Genomic DNA, 16,898 nt, shown 5'->3' with positions numbered 1-16,898 from the left:
ACTGTTTGTAAAAGTAAATAAATAGTATTTTCATTTCAATAATGTACTTTCTATACCCTGCTTCATAAACAATACTGACATCCCTGTGCTCCTCTGAGTCTGGGGGTCCGGGGATGTGAGGACAGCACGAGGACACAGACAGGGAGGTTGCTTTACTTCATAAAGGAAATGGTGGTCAATATTAACAACATAGGAGTTAAAACGCTTAATAACCTTCATTATGTGTTAGAGAAAGAACATAAGAAAGTTTGACAAAGATGAGGTTGTTAATCGGGCAGCGGATCCGCTGTGTGTAGAGAGAGAGAGAGAGAGACAGAGAGACGCTGAGCTGCACCATGCAGCGATCAGCTGATACGGAGCATAGAGAGAGAGAGCTGCAGTCCGCGGGGCTCGGCCTCGCCTCCTGTCCTCACAACTCTTATTAATCCCGGTACCGGACAATTGTTATTTGTTCCTACTCGTGTTAGAAATTAAAATCAATATTTTGATGGCATAATGTACCTTAAATGTACCTTCAGTTTAAATGCTGTTTTATACTGAAAAACCAGAAAATTATAGTGCACAACCAGTCAAGCTTTTATTCTGAAAATCCTTCATCTCCGGTTAGCATGTGGCTAGTTTACCATTTCTTATAGAGGTTAATTTAGTAGCGAAATGACATGGAGTGATGCACACAGAAACCTACTGATTTTAACACTGCAACTATAGACGTATTATTATTGCTGAATATTAAATGAAGGTATAGTTTATTTGAATAAAGTTATTGTTATTGGTAAGATGTGACAACTTCCGGAATGACCAGAAACCAAACCAGCCGTGAAGTATTTTCTGTATTTTTTAGAATATTAACTACAACGTTTAGAATGTGTTAAAGGAAAAGTGATGAAAGACAATATGAGGAGAAGAGGCGTGTTTAAGTATGTATTGAATGTACAATGCCTGAATCCTCTGTTTAAACGTAACAACGGACATTAAGATGTGGAGGGCCGGCCCGCAGGGAGGAGCCTGCAGAAGCTATATAAGAGCAGCACCTGAGCGGTTCGGCCTCTTTTCTCTGCTAGCGAGGGCCAGAGACAGCTGCTTTTCTGTCGGACAATATCCTGTTTGTGACTGTACCGCGCCTTTTATGAATTAAAGTACCAATTTGAAAACATCTCAGAGACTCCATTTAGTCTCCTTTTTAAGCTTCTCTTTCCTGGACGCGAGAATAACTATCACAGTTAACAATTGGTGCTCCGCGACGTGATTCTCGTTGGACAGAAGAGACTACACAACCAGCTGTTTTCCGGAGACGCGGCTTCCGTTCGACACAACGAGCTCGAATACTTGGTAAGAGGAAACCTGTTAAATCAAATTCTTCATAGTTTATGCAGTACAAAATAGGTTTGTGTTGGACGGAGGCCAGCGGATCCTGAAAATAGCTGTGTATTTAATGTTAAAACAACCAAATTTATAACAATAAGAATTCCATAACACGTGGCGTTGCATTTTCACAATCAGGGTGAGTTCAAATTTCTTTTTTCATATATCTAACCCTGCATGCTATTAATTTGTGTGTGTGTAGTATTTTAAAATATAAATGTGTGTGGCCATTGTACTTTGGGTAGGTGTCTTGTTGTGTTTTCATGTAGGTGTCCCTTGTTACGTCAGTAGTTAAATTAGCCTATGACGTAAGGATATATAAGTCCATTTAACGATTATTGTTAAGATCTATGGGACATAGCGAATTGATTAAGGATCAAGTAATTGAAAACCAACAAGGCATAGCGAATGAACTTAGGGTTGAGTAACTGAAGACAGTGCTAGTCGAAAACAGTTGAGAACTGTTTTAAAAAAGTCCTTTTGAGGAAAGGCTTGATTAAGGTGTAAGCTTTATCAGTGGTCATAACTGTTCTAGTTTCAACCAAGATATTGCGGGTGGAATACGAGATGTGGAGTTACAACAGCATTACGTTAAATTGACGACGGTCATTTAATGGTCGCTGATAAGTTACCATAATACTCCCACCTAGCGTGTCGAAATGGCAGCAGTTGACCAATAGTGGACTATAAAGTCAAATAATACGTAGATAGGTTTATAGCTTATGCGTAAGGGTTCCTAACTTTAAGTGATGATATCAATAAGATAAAGCCCATTTTTTCATAGTAAACTAGATAGAAATGTTATTTTAAACTGCAGTGTTGTTTTGTGTTCAATTTTCTTGACAAGATTACACCCCGCCATTATTTAAACTCCCCTCTGAGAGCCACGAGATGTTTTCAAATCCCTTTGTTCTTCAGGTCAAAGGTTGGAAAATCAGTTGCCATCTTGTCTTGTCCTCATGCTGAAAATAAGCCACACGGCAGTCGCCATTTCGTGAAATGCTAATTGAAAGTACTCTGTTTGTTTTGACACACAGTCCCACTCACATGAGGCTAGGCACTCCATATTGAGAAGGACAAATCATATTTATTGGCAGAAGTTGGAACTATAAAATAGACAGGTTATCTTACCGTGGGAAGTTTGGTATTTGTAGGAGTCTGGTTTTGAAAATATTGTTGTTTGCAAGTGCGTATTGGCGGTTTATTTGAGATATTCTTGTTTGCAAGTGTGTATTGGCGGTTTATTTGAGATATTCTTGTTTGCAAGTGTGTATTGGCGGTTTATTTGAGATATTCTTGTTTGCAAGTGTGTTTTGGCGGTTATGTGCTGTGTTGTTTAACCATATTCACATTTTCTTCCCATTTTTAAGGAAATAAGCTTCTTCTTGTTAAAAAGAGGTCAGTTTTGCAACAGCTATCCCTAGTGGATTAAGCTGGAAATTACAACAGCGCACTCTGCTGGTAATACAGAATTATTACAAAGATATTATAACATTTTGAAGCTTAATTTTGAGTGTTATTGATGAACACATTCGCCGGGACAGAATTACAAAGTGGTTTCTAATTAACATATGAGAAACTTTACATCATAGACTTTCAAACTAGACTGTAGAATATTCAAACACCAATTGATTAAATCTAACACAAATTATGACATTTACATAGTTCCATACATTTCAGTATGCACTGTACACAGTAGATTTAGATTTTCACAAGACTTCGATTTTCTTATCTCAAAGTCAAAAACGATACACTGTACAATTTTTATTTTAACATTTCAAAAAAATGTTATCTTTTAATTTATTAATATTTTACAAAAAAAATAAAAATAAACTTAAATTCTAAAAAAAAAAAAAAAAAAAAACCTACCCAGATTTAAAGTTAAGTTCGGATGACATAGGATATTATTTATCAGGAACGAAGGTGCTAGTCGGAGGATTAGTGTTTCAATCTTTGATAACTTAATAATATTCATTCGAATAGTTAGAGAACATGTCACCAAAAGAAACTAAATTGAGACTAGACGCAGAGCCAGGCTCAACCGCAGATATCAAGGAAAGGGTAATAATCTGATCAGATGCTTTAACCTTTCCAATTAAAAGAACTATCTGGAGTGAAGATGAAGAAAGATTTATAAGAGTTACAAGTCTGATACTCCATCTGGAATATGCCAGCCTATTGGCACACAGCATAAATGTGGTCCGAGTAGCAGACCCGCCAGTGAGAGAAGACATAGCAGAAAAAACAAGACACCGTAGCTTGTAGGAACAAGACAAGGAGAAGGGAGGGGAAACTTCCAGAGAAGGCAGGGCAGACACCTCCAACAATTCAAGCTCAGGAAGAACCAGAGAATGCAGAGCAGACACCTCAAACAGTTAAATCTCAGATAGTGCCAGAGAATCAGATGCAGAACCAACAACCAGGAGGTTTCCAAGGAGGCACAGGCAGAAGACGTTTACGGTTTGAGGGATGTTACCATTGCAACCAAATGGGCCATTGGACCAGAGATTGCCCGCAACTACTAAGGCAACATGCACCAAACAATGGCCCTCCATGTAGTTACCCTGGGGGAGGTTTCCATGATTACGACAGAAGCAGGGGGTCTCAGGGATGTCAAAGACGAACAGCATTGCCAAACATGACCCAAATGCCACTGACACCCTGGTATCAACCACAACAATGAGGAAGCTCAGAGGGCCAGACCACCAGGTGATGCATCTTCAGCACAAGGGTATTTTGAAATCCAGCTACATTGAGCCATATATGTCACCACAGAAAGGAGAGGTTTAATGTTTAATGTAAAAACAGAATCGAGAGTAGCATTTGCATTTACACATAAAGCATCCACAGAATAGAACATTTAGCAGACTATTTTTGTAATTATGAGAAGGAAAGAGATTACGAGTGATGTTGTTCCCCCACACAGAAAACTATTGTGTCCACACAGCTAGTGAGGTCAAGACGATGGGGTTTCCACCCAAAAATATGAAGACGGAAACCTAGTACTCGCCCAAGACGGAGGATCCATACCAAATCCTCCTGTTTACACCGACTGCAGTTCAAGGGGCGGCGATACACCTGACGTGGAGCTGTTGAGACCTAAAAACAGAAACTCGCTTCTGCTGTGGTGAAGTCTGGCTACAAAGGGAGGTGTCCGATAGGGTCGCTTGTCTCAAACCAGTGAAGAAGTCAACAAGAACCCAGCAGAACTAGAGAGTGTCTGTTAGCGGGAGAACAGTGACAGAGCGACAGAGACTGGCACAACATTTTCCAGCCAGTACATAGATAGACCCCGTCAGAAGACCGGGGCTGTGTTTAAAGGGGAACTTCATTTATTGTTAGTGGAAGTGTAGTTTTTTAGTCAAACAATTATGTGATTTATGGAGTCAGATTACATTTTTCTCAAACACAATTTTATAATCGGTCTGAAGTATCTGTTTTAAGGCAATGAGCTGCAGATTAAATAACATAACACTGATTGAGAGCTTGGATGAAGAAGTTGTAGGGTTTTAACAACAGTTTAAAGAATCAGTTTTTATTTATTTATTCTTGAGTAATTTTACTGATTTATAGTGTAGTGCGTAAGGCACTATCTCATTTTGAGCGAGGGGCACCAGCCCTTCATGCATGTCACCCTCTGTGAGAATGGTTCGTATGTTTCCCTCTAGTTTAGATAAATATTATTTTATTATATCTTTGTTCAGCAGTATCAAACAATCCTCTAATCCTAGAATTATTGAGACGCATTAGCGACACCAGGGGTATTGTTTTTCGCAGCAACAATGATGCATAATACCAGGACAAAAGCCATTATTGCAACATGTAAACCATTTTTGTGCTAATGGCAGATTTGAGTGAATATGTTTTTATACCAGCAGAAAACATACATCATACGATATTTTGTACGCCTTATGGGTACACGGAGAAGTTATATTTATTTAATGCAACGTTATGGGTTTTACATGTCCTGTTCAGAATAGGGTAATCATTGCAATATTAATTGAGCATGTTCTGCTCAAAGGAGGGAGTGTCATGATTATACAGATATGTTGATTTCAGTGACGTTGTAGTTAGTAAATAATAACATGTAGTTAATAATAGGTCTCATAACGACAAAAGGTATGCCAAAGCTTGGGCCTCCTCCAAGGAGGGAGTGGTCCAGTTTTGGATATTAGACGAATAGAAGTGATGAATATGTCAGAACTCTGAGTAATATAATCTAAGTTTTGTCTACACAGGCTAAGAAAGCTACAGAGATACCAGACGAGACACCAGAAGAGACTCCTGTTCGGCCAGGTGATTGGGTGAGGGTGAAAGTTCACAAAAGACAGTGAGCTGATCCCCGGTGGACGGAACAGTGAGAAGTTGTAACGAACTTCACACGCGCTCCGGTTTAAAGGTAAAGAAAAAGGAGAAAATTGACACCACCTCACACATTGTCACCCTTCACTGGCAACTTCCAGAACATTATTGGGAGTTAGGACTGATTTGGCAGAGCTGGAACAAAACAATAAATATAAATAAGATAAAGATAGAAACAGCTCAAAAGACGAATTGTCTATAGACTTTTATAGATAGTACACTAAAGTGAAAACCTATTTTTGTTTTACATCTGAAAAAGAGTCCAATTTTAGTATACGTTATTATAGTACTCATTATTTAAATTCTGTAACTGACACAACCATGGAGAAAATAGAGATGATGTCAAGAACAAAGCCAAAGCTATTGTGGGGTCCCCTAGGGATAAGAGTCAGAATAGCATTGTTGATTGTGCTCATTACACTTGGCACCTTTCTGGTTGGATGGGGAGTACAATATCAAGTAAGACATGGATCCATTAGTCCACTCATAGAGAATGCCCACATCACTAACAAAACTCCAGCTGTGTTTCAGAGAGTTTCACTTATCCCCAGAGCCAAAAGATCAGCTGAGCAACAAGAGGAGGAGTTAGAAATACTCGGTCCCAAAGGTGAGGCGATTACAATCAAGATGATTCACCCCCCATATATGCAGTTCTTGTATCAAATGATGAGATGGGTTTAAGTGATTGGGATATGTAGGTGAATTTACAGATTAGGGGATTCGAAAAATACACTGGATCCATGTTTTAGTCTGTGCCAGAAACACCCCTGTTAAGTTTATGGACAACCAACCGGTGAACTGAGCACAATTATTGAAAAATGATTACAGTAGAAACAGGCTACTAACCCACAAGTACAGCTTTGTACGTACAAACTCTATGAACAAAATTCCCCAGCAGATTGTGGCGACATTGCAGATATGTTCAGTCACAAAAATTACTTATGTTCTAAATAACAGTGAGATTTAAAGTAATGGAGAAAATATGGGGACGTTCTTTTATAGTGTGTGAAATATGTGGTGCTTGAAACATGTAGGTATTTTTAATTTATAGAAGAAAATGGTTTCCTGAAAGAGTTATTTGGAGTAGCCATGTTACAGTGGGTGGAAACAATGTTTAGGGATATGGCACAACCATTAGTAGACATTAATTGGGTTTAGATGACATTTAACATCTAAGACAGATGGTAAGATTAGGAAAATAGAGTGGAAAGGATTGGATATGTTTTACCTCAGTGTGTTAGAATTAACTATAGGTAATGCTGCCCGAGATCTCTCTCTCTCTCTCTGCCTGTCAGAATGCTACGACCCCATCTTCAGACAAATGACCTCACCGCAGGAGACTCCTCCTCCTCCGGTTTAAAGACAGACAACCCGAGCTGAACCAACAACGACCTGAGGCATCCAGAACCATCTCCACCTGAGGCATCCAGAACCAAACCAGCATGCTGACAAAGAGGCAAACTCATCGGTCCCTCAAACAGGACATGAAGTTCCAAACTGAGCCGCGAGATTTGGCACAATAGCGGAGTGTGGGACATGAGACCAGAATACACCACTCCATGCAACAGCCAAGAGACTGAAAAGGAGGAGATGAAATGCAAAGCAGTTGGGCCACTGAAAAGAATTACAGCGGGAAGATCCAAGTGCGGATGGACTGAGGAGAAGACAGGATGGAGGAGGAGACAGAACCAGAGGAGTTGGCATGGGCCAGCAGAACGTGAGGGGGTCGTGGCTTGACGACCAGAGGGGGAGAGAAGGAACACAGGACTGAGTGAGTTTACACATAAACACACTTATTAGAAAATAATCCTAAAAACACACTGAGGGTAGAACATATTATTCAATATTTTCATAAAATAAACAAATTATTCTTATAGAGATTCTTATTCATGTGAGAATTTGGGGAATATTTAATTTGTTACAATATAGATAGCAGGCAAATCTTTATTTGAATGGAAAATGTTAAAGGTAGAGCTAGTACCAAGCCAAAGAAAGTATTCCAATCTAGAGTATTGGTTTCACCATTGTAGCATGGTTGTTACCACAGGAGAACTGTTAAGGTGGAAACAACATTTGTTTGTCGTCCAAGATGTAGAGTTTTAAAAAGACACTAGGCAAAGAGCGATTGAAGATTTTAATTTTGAAAAAACTAGTACAATTGGGAGTAATACATGCAGGGCCTTGGATCACTCATTTTAATGGTGCATATTTTCAACAATAAATATCGCTCAGGGAGAAGGGGTCGCTCAACCCACCCTGCAGATGTTTTAAATCTTACTTGCAGCTTCAGAGGGAGCGCACGGCACCAGAGTATGAGTTTTAAAAGACAAGTGCCACCACCTCCTAATGCTCCTCCATTTAATCAGTGATGACCTGACATTTAGAGATGTTATTTAAAAGGAGAAACATATCTGCCATGAGTGAAAATTCCTGAATTGAACTACAAACCATTAAATGACTTCTGTTTTTGAAGTCCTTGTTAGAGCACCCAAGGTTCCACACACTGTTAAAGGGGGTTAGCATAGTTATTTAAGTAGACCAGAAATGAAAATAAATTAGTATAATGAGTTATTGATATTCCACCGGTTTTCACACCATTTCAGGGACTTTATCACTGTATTAGAACAGACCACCCCAAAGCCAGTAGGGCTAAGAGACCAGTCCCAGGGGGAGTTTAGGCTCCAGGGTAAAAGGATAGCATAGGGGCGCCCAGGGGAGGCCTAAATGTAGCACTCATTCCATGTCCTAAAATACCGATTGATCACGACGGCCTCTTCTAGAGAACATATTACTTTCATACCTTAAATGGTATGAAAGGAGGGAGGGTACATTTCTCATGAGGAGACAGTTACAAATGCTAGTAGAACAAGACGGCCCACCCCAATACAGATGTTGATGAAAATGATGAGTTAGTTTGAATGATGTTAAACGATATGGATGTTCAGAGATGAGGTTGTTCAATGAATGTCCAGCCGATGTGATTCTTTAAATGATGAAATCATGTGAAGAAGTGAGCAAAATAAAATGCTAAAATGGAGTGAATCCATTTCAATTTACTTATACTATTACAAGATAGTTTATTTCATTTTTATTATTTTTCACTGTTCTATATGGTAGATTTCATGTATTTTCGAATCATTACAATTCTAAAATGGGTAGTTTCTTTTCACTTTGTAAAAACAAGTGACTTAACACTGAGCGTGGTATGAGAACGGTTTCTGTGAAAGGAGGGAGGAAGAAATGTTCTGATACCAAGCCATTGCTGCTATTTTGAAGAGCCATATTGAATGTTAACACTAGAAGTTATGCACAAGGGAAAACTTTTATGTTTGAACACAGTCAAAGTATTTCTGTATTTTTGGAAAATTGAGGATATTCGCACTATTCCATTTTGTTTGTATGTTTTTGATATGAATGATGTACTATGCAGAGTTCAGATGAAGAACTCATTGATTTCAGTATTATACACACCTTTTAGGTGTGTAAGGAGGGACTGTTAGAAATTAAAATCAATATTTTGATGGCATAATGTACCTTAAATGTACCTTCAGTTTAAATGCTGTTTTATACTGAAAAACCAGAAAATTATTGTGCACAACCAGTTAAGCTTTTATTCTGAAAATCCTTCATCTCCGGTTAGCATGTGGCTAGTTTACCATTTCTTATAGAGGTTAATTTATTGGGGAAATGACATGGAGTGATGCACACAGAAACCTACTGATTTTAACACTGCAACTATAGACGTATTATTATTGCTGAATATTAAATGAAGGTATAGTTTATTTGAATAAAGTTATTGTTTACAGACGTGGGTAAGATGTGACAACTTCCGGAATGACCAGAAACCAAACCAGCCGTGAAGTATTTTCTGTATATTTTAGAATATTAACTACAACGTTTAGAATGTGTTAAAGGAAAAGTGATGAAAGACAATATGAGGAGAAGAGGCGTGTTTAAGTATGTATTGAATGTACAATGCCTGAATCCTCTGTTTAAACGTAACAACGGACATTAAGATGTGGAGGGCCGGCCCGCAGGGAGGAGCCTGCAGAAGCTATATAAGAGCAGCACCTGAGCGGTTCGGCCTCTTTTCTCTGCTAGCGAGGGCCAGAGACAGCTGCTTTTCTGTCGGACAATATCCTGTTTGTGACTGTACCGCGCCTTTTATGAATTAAAGTACCAATTTGAAAACATCTCAGAGACTCCATTTAGTCTCCTTTTTAAGCTTCTCTTTCCTGGACGCGAGAATAACCATCACAGTTAACACTCGGAACCGTGTTTTGCTTCCCAACCCTGCCACTGTGCTACACTTCCCGCCCCGCCCCGTCTAACTGTACAGAAAGCGGCGAGATGCATTTCCTTAGGAATCGACAAGCAGAACCGAAACTAAGGTTGCGTTCCAATAGTCCATTTAGCTTAGGAACCTTCCTAACCAAGTGAAATGACCCGGAAGTACGTCAGTGGCAGCCATGATAAGTGCCGTTCCAATTCTCCAAATGAAAGGAAAGGAGGTTTCAAACTTCCTTTATAACCTCCTTTAGTTTAGGAACCACTGGACCTCCCTAACCGAAAGGAGAGGAGAAAATGCTACCCCACAATGCATTGCAGCCGCAGCATTTGCCATCACAACAGTCGGCCGTTCACGGAAACAACCGATTATGACCGAGAAATTATATCATGAAAGTTACGGTGCTTATTAAGCATTTTAAAACGTATGTGGTAAGTTGCCAAAGTGCTTTTTTCTGAACGTTCATCAGTATTATAATCAAAAAGAGAAATATGAACGTTAGTTTTTACTGAAATGATCAAATAAAGTCAACATCTCACAGTCTTCACTGAGCTGTGTGGGGTTTGTTCAACTTTTGAAATATGTTTGAATGGTGATATAACACAGTGATAGATGGTAAGGACTAACGTTTATAATAAATACATTTGTATTGATTTTAAGATATTTTCATACAATCATACGTATTGGGATCATTTGTATTAATGTGGACCGGAGGGAGAGGGTGACGAGCATACATTTCACTTTCCTTTTTTATTTCAATTCCAACTTTGGTCATGAAGAATATGTTTCTCTGTTGTCCACGTTCATAAAGCATAAAGCAACAGCGTCAGAGCACGGTGCAGAGTCTCTAGATGAGTTTACAGTAGTCCCTCGTTCTTATTAAACATCCATGTTGTAGTCCGCTATAGAAAACTGTAGTTTCCATAGTTTCCCCACAGCAGCAGACGCACATTCATGACGTCCGCTGGCGCATCATAAACACGTCGGATAGTAAAAGTGCATTCGGATTCTCTAAGTACCGCAGTCTCTTCTCCTAAGTCCTTTTGAATTCTCCTATCCACTATCCCTTAACCCCGTGACGTTTCACTCAGAGGTCAAGGAATAGGAGATAGGGTTAGAATTTAGGAGCTGATTTTTGGATTATCGGAACGCAACCTAACACTTCTAAACGAACAATGGCGGACACTTACAATTTGCGAATGAGTTGTGCCTTTTGTAAACTGAATGTATCAATAATTTGTCAATAAATCAGGCCGAAAAACGTCACTTGTCCGATATTGTAAATAACACGTCCCGGACGGTGGGACGTGTACTTTTTCGCACACTGGCACCCCTTGCTATCTCTGACAATAAACGTTTCACATACATGAAACTTGATCCATTTATTGGTACTAGTCAAGCGGCAAACTGTGGGGTAGAGCCGGGAAGCCAATACGGAAGTGCCACACACTGCAGTTCATATATTGGCCGATAGGCGATGGCTGCAGAAAGGAGCAATTTCCATAGACCCCCATGTTAAAATGCCCAACTTTACAGCAGAAAAAAACATGTTTCTACACCTGGCTCCATACATTTTATTATCGATATAGTTAGATTCCATCTTCATGATTATGGATCTGTGAGTGAATTGTTTTCTAACGCGACCCTTTTATTTATATTAGGTCTTAAAGTTTGTGCATAAATTAGGGCGTGGTCACATTGAGTGACGGCTCTGTGAAGTGACTGCCACTGTTAGCTTCTTGTCTCTCTGCTACCTGCTCCGTGAAGCTAGCTACAGGGACTCTGCCTGCTCAGCTCATCCAGGAAACACAACTTGTAGCCGGCCGTCGTTGTTTGTTCTTCATGCTTATATATCGGACTATTGTGACTCGCTCTGCGGTTAAAACAGACAGTGCATGAATGCGGTTTTGCGGTAAGTGAAATTCTAGTGCTTTATTTATGTGTTAATGATTTTAATCAGCCACGTAATGAATGGTAAGGCTTGGGTTAGCATGTAAGCTAGTGGTAGCTACATCGGTGCTAACGATTGTAATCGTAGCCTCCAAGTTAAAATCATAGACTGTATATATAAAGGTTAAAACGAAATAGACAAGTGTTAAGTGGGATAATACTGTTGAACAAACGGCTTCTGTTTGAGGTTGATAAAATAAGGTCATCCTTGTAACTTAGAGATATTTTATTATGTAGGTAGGAACTGTATGCATCTAAGGTTAATTTAAATTGGCTATGCTCAAGTATGTAGACAAGCTAATGTCGAAGTAGTGTATGTGAAATCAACCTCACAATAAGATGTGTGTATATTACAATTATTAATGTCATATTTCAAGATGATTACTTAGATATTACAATATGGTTGGTTGAGCTGGAGTTCATTATCGAGCTTACACGTTAACGTCACAGTCATCTGAAGAACGAACCCAAACCTTGTTGTTTTTATTAATTTCATTACCAAATGGGTATCAAATAAACAGTAAGCATTGGTAACACAACTTCCAAAGTTACAGTAAAATAAAAAGGACCCTGACTCGGATCATACACAATCCAACATGTTCAACAGAAGAGAATCAGTTATATTGTTTGTACACATGGTACTTTACATATATATATCTGTTTGTTTAAGGTGTCCAGGTGATGCAGACAGGCTGGACCAGAGAGTGAGAGACAGAACTGGACTCCTCACAGCAGTGAACTTCAGCTCAGGTACAAATACTCTTTTTTCATACTGTACAAAGAATCAAGAAAGATATTGGTTTAAATGAATGAAGTATTGACTTGAATACACTGATATACATTCCATTAAACAATACTAAATACTAGATCACCTACACATCAGTTAAGTTGAGGGTTTTTTCCATGCAAAAAGTTACATTTAGATATTTAGCAATATGACTTTGTCAGCTTTCTAATTTAATGTATTGAAGGCAAAGATATTTAACACATAGTGAGAACTGCTGCTATTTATCTCTCAATATTGTCTGTAAAAAACGTGGTAAAAGTTATTCTTTCAGTGAGACAACAGAGCAAGCTTCTTCAGTTGCACTATGTTTTGATAACAGTCCAATATTATTTTGATAATAACATATATTTCAATGTTGATGAACTTCATACTGTTCATTCATAATCTGATTGTCTTTGTAGCTCATTGTTGAAATAAAAAAAAAAACATTACAATTACAAAATAATTATATCTACAGCCCCTAAACACACACACACCGCTTTCATAAATAACACACTTGTTCTGCAATAATATGTAGGGCCGGGACTCGATTAAAAAAATTAATCTAATTAATTAGAGGCGTTGTAATTAATTAATCGAAATTAATCGCATTTTTAATCACATATAAATATTTATTTATTTAACTGGGAGTCCCAGCAGCCTTCCGAGTAAATCGCCAGAACGCCGACACCTCCCCATCTCCACCGCTCCCATGTTTTATTTTGTGTTGCCATAAGTTAGTCTCTCTGCGTTTCTGCGCTGGGCTAATAATGCTAATGCGAGGATAATAAAATGGCGGCTTCACAAAACTTTTTGGGAGTTTTACGGGGCGTGGTTTGTAATCCGCCCAGCCAATCAGAAATATAGCTCTTTTCTCACAAGAGAGCCGTACGAAAGTCCCTGCTTTCGTGGGGGTAAAAAGGTTCTCATGAACTAATTTTAGTACCGGCTCTTTTTGGTGTGAACGCGATAAAAGAGGCTAACGTCCACACTAGCTTCCACGCTAGCTGCCATATGTTTTGCATTGAGGTGATACTTGAGGCTTGATGTGCTGCGGTGATATGCGAATTCCTTTTTGCATAATTTGCACACAACCGTGCTCTTATCGACGCTTCCATCCGTCCGTTTTTTAAAACAACATTTCCCACTGTTGTTCACTGTGGTTTGTTGTTGTCTGAAGTCATGAACGTTAGTTGGTGCTCCAGTATAATCGGTACGCCTGAAACTCATCCAGTGAGAAACGTTCCGCGGTGCAAAAATAAGTGCGATTAAAATGCGTTAATTTTTTTAACGCGTTAATTTTTGTGTAATTAATTAATCTTAATTAACGCGTTAAAGTCCCGGCCCTAATAATATGTTTTATGTTTCCTGTCATTTTTGTTAGGAAAGGACATGCCTGAAAGACACGACATGTTCTCCTTCTCTGAGGGTCAAGAAGAACATCCAAGAGGAACATTAAAAGCTGATGTTATGAGATTTTAAGACCAGTACAGGACATTCACTAAGAAACTACTTTTATTGTAAACACAGTCAGCTGATCGAATGCAGCTATTTCCACATCTACACTCCATCAGCTGATTATTTCTATTTGCCTCACTTTATGAGCTTCACAACATGTACCTTGTTTTGCAACGTCACAAATAAATGGGGCCAATCTTCAGTCAGATGTGAATGTGTAATCTAACATTTTCAGTAAGAATAATGGACAAAAGGAGTGCAAATACAAATACAATTTATTGAAATGTGAACCAAAAGTTAATCAAATGTTTTAAATAAAAAGCACATATGGACAGAAGGTGTAAACCTATTAAATGTATAAGTAAACACATTTAGTCAAATAAAGTGACAGACTAGGCCTGTGCAGTTGGTATCAGCTTTGCCCAGCATGGGCTCCTCCATCAGCCCTGGTCCTCCTCGCAGAGGAAAGACCCTCAGTCCTCTCCAAACCAACAGACAGGACGTCCATCACACGGAGGTTTCTCCCTGAAGTCTCTGCTGCTCTCTGGACACCAGGCTGTCTCAATCCGTCCACACTGAATATGAGATTGGGAAAATGAAAATAATAAATGCTTTAGACAATAAGAAACATAAAGTTGACTGTTGAGTTGCTCAGTTTTTTTAGATTGTCAATACTATTACTGTATAACTAATATCTCAGGTTAAGAGGCACCTTCAAATAAAGATTGGTCTTTAAATACATGTTGTCTTTTGAATTGTTTGTCTAAAGTCAAGGATCTATAACTGGTACTTAGTTTTAATGATAGTCTGGTTATTATGCTGTTTGGAGGAGGCCTCACAGGTAAGAGCACTAACTAGCTACCATCACATGTACCTTAGCTTGACTTAAATGTATTAAACGTAATAGTTAAGTGATATCAAAATATAAATAACTAATGTCATGCAAACATATTAATATTTGCTTGATTCCAGTGTTGAATTTAGCACAATTGCATACAAACGTTAAGGGGTTTTAAGATTCTGAAGTATTATGTTAAAACTCGATAACTTAGATTATTATTTATAGTTTTGCTGAATAGTTTCATGTCCGCTTACCTTAGAAACGTAAAATGCGACGGCAGTGTGCAGATGGGAGCATGTTAGCTTAGCTTGGTAGCTTCAGCTAGCTCTGGAGCTTCCAGCTCGGTGGCAGCAGGTCCCGGCTCGGCTCCGCCTCTTTGCCCTTATTTGGAGAAGGCGGGAGTTGAACTCTGGCGTCACTGTCGAGCCGTTAGTGGCCGACTCCGCCTACTACGGGCTTCACGGCAACTCTGCAGAATCCTATGGGTGACGTCACGGACCCTACGTCCATTTATATATACAGTCTAGAGCAGGGGTCACCAACCTTTTTTAGCATGAGGGCTACTTTCAAAAAATAAAACAAGTCGTGAGCTACTTTTACTCTTCTTTTTTTGTTTTTTGCAGTGTATATATTTAGCACATTTTAACATTATTATATGCTGACCTTTAACCTTTGTGTGCTGTTTGGGTCTGTGGGACCCGTTTTCAGTGTTTACTAAAAGAACATGTATGCAATTTAATTATTTGAACCTGCTTTATTTGGGGGTGGACCTCACCTCCTCTAGTGGGGTCCTCACCTCCTCTAGGGTTCCGGGGGCATGCACCCCCGGGAAGATGTTTTTTTAAATGTTGAAGTTAAATGCATCAATCTGGTGCACTATGAGCACAAAATGAATTTATGGATACAGCTCTCAACACTCAGATGAAAGGGAGCTGTATACATTTCAATGATCCAAACATCTTTAGAATATGATCACAACCAATAACAAATCATTTAAACTAGTTTATTCTTATCTTATGTTACCTAGTTAGCATTCTTTCTTTTTATTTATGCATATTTTACTAATCACTCCCCTTTTACACTGTTTACTGTTTTTTGTACTGTCCTATAGTACACACTGGAATGATTTCTTACTTTATCTATATTAAATAGAAAAAAGTATGCTCTCCCTAGCTCCCTCGCTCCCTCGCTCGTTCTCTCTCTCTCTCCCCCTCTGTCTCGCTCGCTCACAGAGGCTGTGTGCTCCTCCGTGACGGCTTGTGTTAAAAAAATAAATAATACATATTTGTAAAGTGGGGGGACACAAACGGGATTTCAAAAAGTGCGGGGGACATGTCCCCACTGTCCCCAGTGGAGATTACGCCATGCGTGTGTGTGCGTCAAGTGGAATAAATATATATGCAAGTTGCAACACACACAGTAAAACTCTGCCCCTCATGTGCTGTATAGGCTGGCACGATAGGCTGTTCAATGGGGCTGATGTGTTGTGTAGATTCTGCCAGAAGGAAAATCACGGGGAGGTGCCACATTTTTTTTCTTCCCGACTGCAACGTTGGTCCCGCAAATCAAGCAAGAACGTGATTGGTCGATATTCATTGTGGGGTGGGGGAGGGGTGTTAGATAGATATAGAGTTGTAGTAAGTAGATAGAGTTAGCTATGATTTAGGTTTCGTTTATGCATGGGGTAGATTCTTTTAATTACATTTCCTTTTTAGTTTTGTGTATTTTATACATTTTGGATTTGCTTGGCGAGCTATAGAACGTGCCCCGCGGGCGCCTCACGTTGCCCCTGCGGGCGACTGAGTGCCCGCGGGCACCGTGTTGGCTACCCCTGGTCTAGAGGTACTAGTCCTACAACTATACCCAAAGTG

The 16,898-nt window shown here is 39.2% G+C and overlaps 1 protein-coding gene across 2 annotated transcripts in view; it reads right to left on the bottom strand.

The window, feature by feature from the left end:
- Positions 1 to 16,898, bottom strand: part of nfatc2ip (nuclear factor of activated T cells 2 interacting protein) — a 79,662-nt gene that overhangs the window by 62,195 nt on the left and 569 nt on the right. The window lies entirely within an intron of this gene.

Source organism: Gymnodraco acuticeps, unplaced genomic scaffold, assembly GCF_902827175.1.
Source record: "Gymnodraco acuticeps unplaced genomic scaffold, fGymAcu1.1, whole genome shotgun sequence".
In the NCBI taxonomy this organism is placed as follows: domain Eukaryota; kingdom Metazoa; phylum Chordata; class Actinopteri; order Perciformes; family Bathydraconidae; genus Gymnodraco; species Gymnodraco acuticeps.
This window is presented reverse-complemented; position numbering and strand designations above follow the sequence as displayed.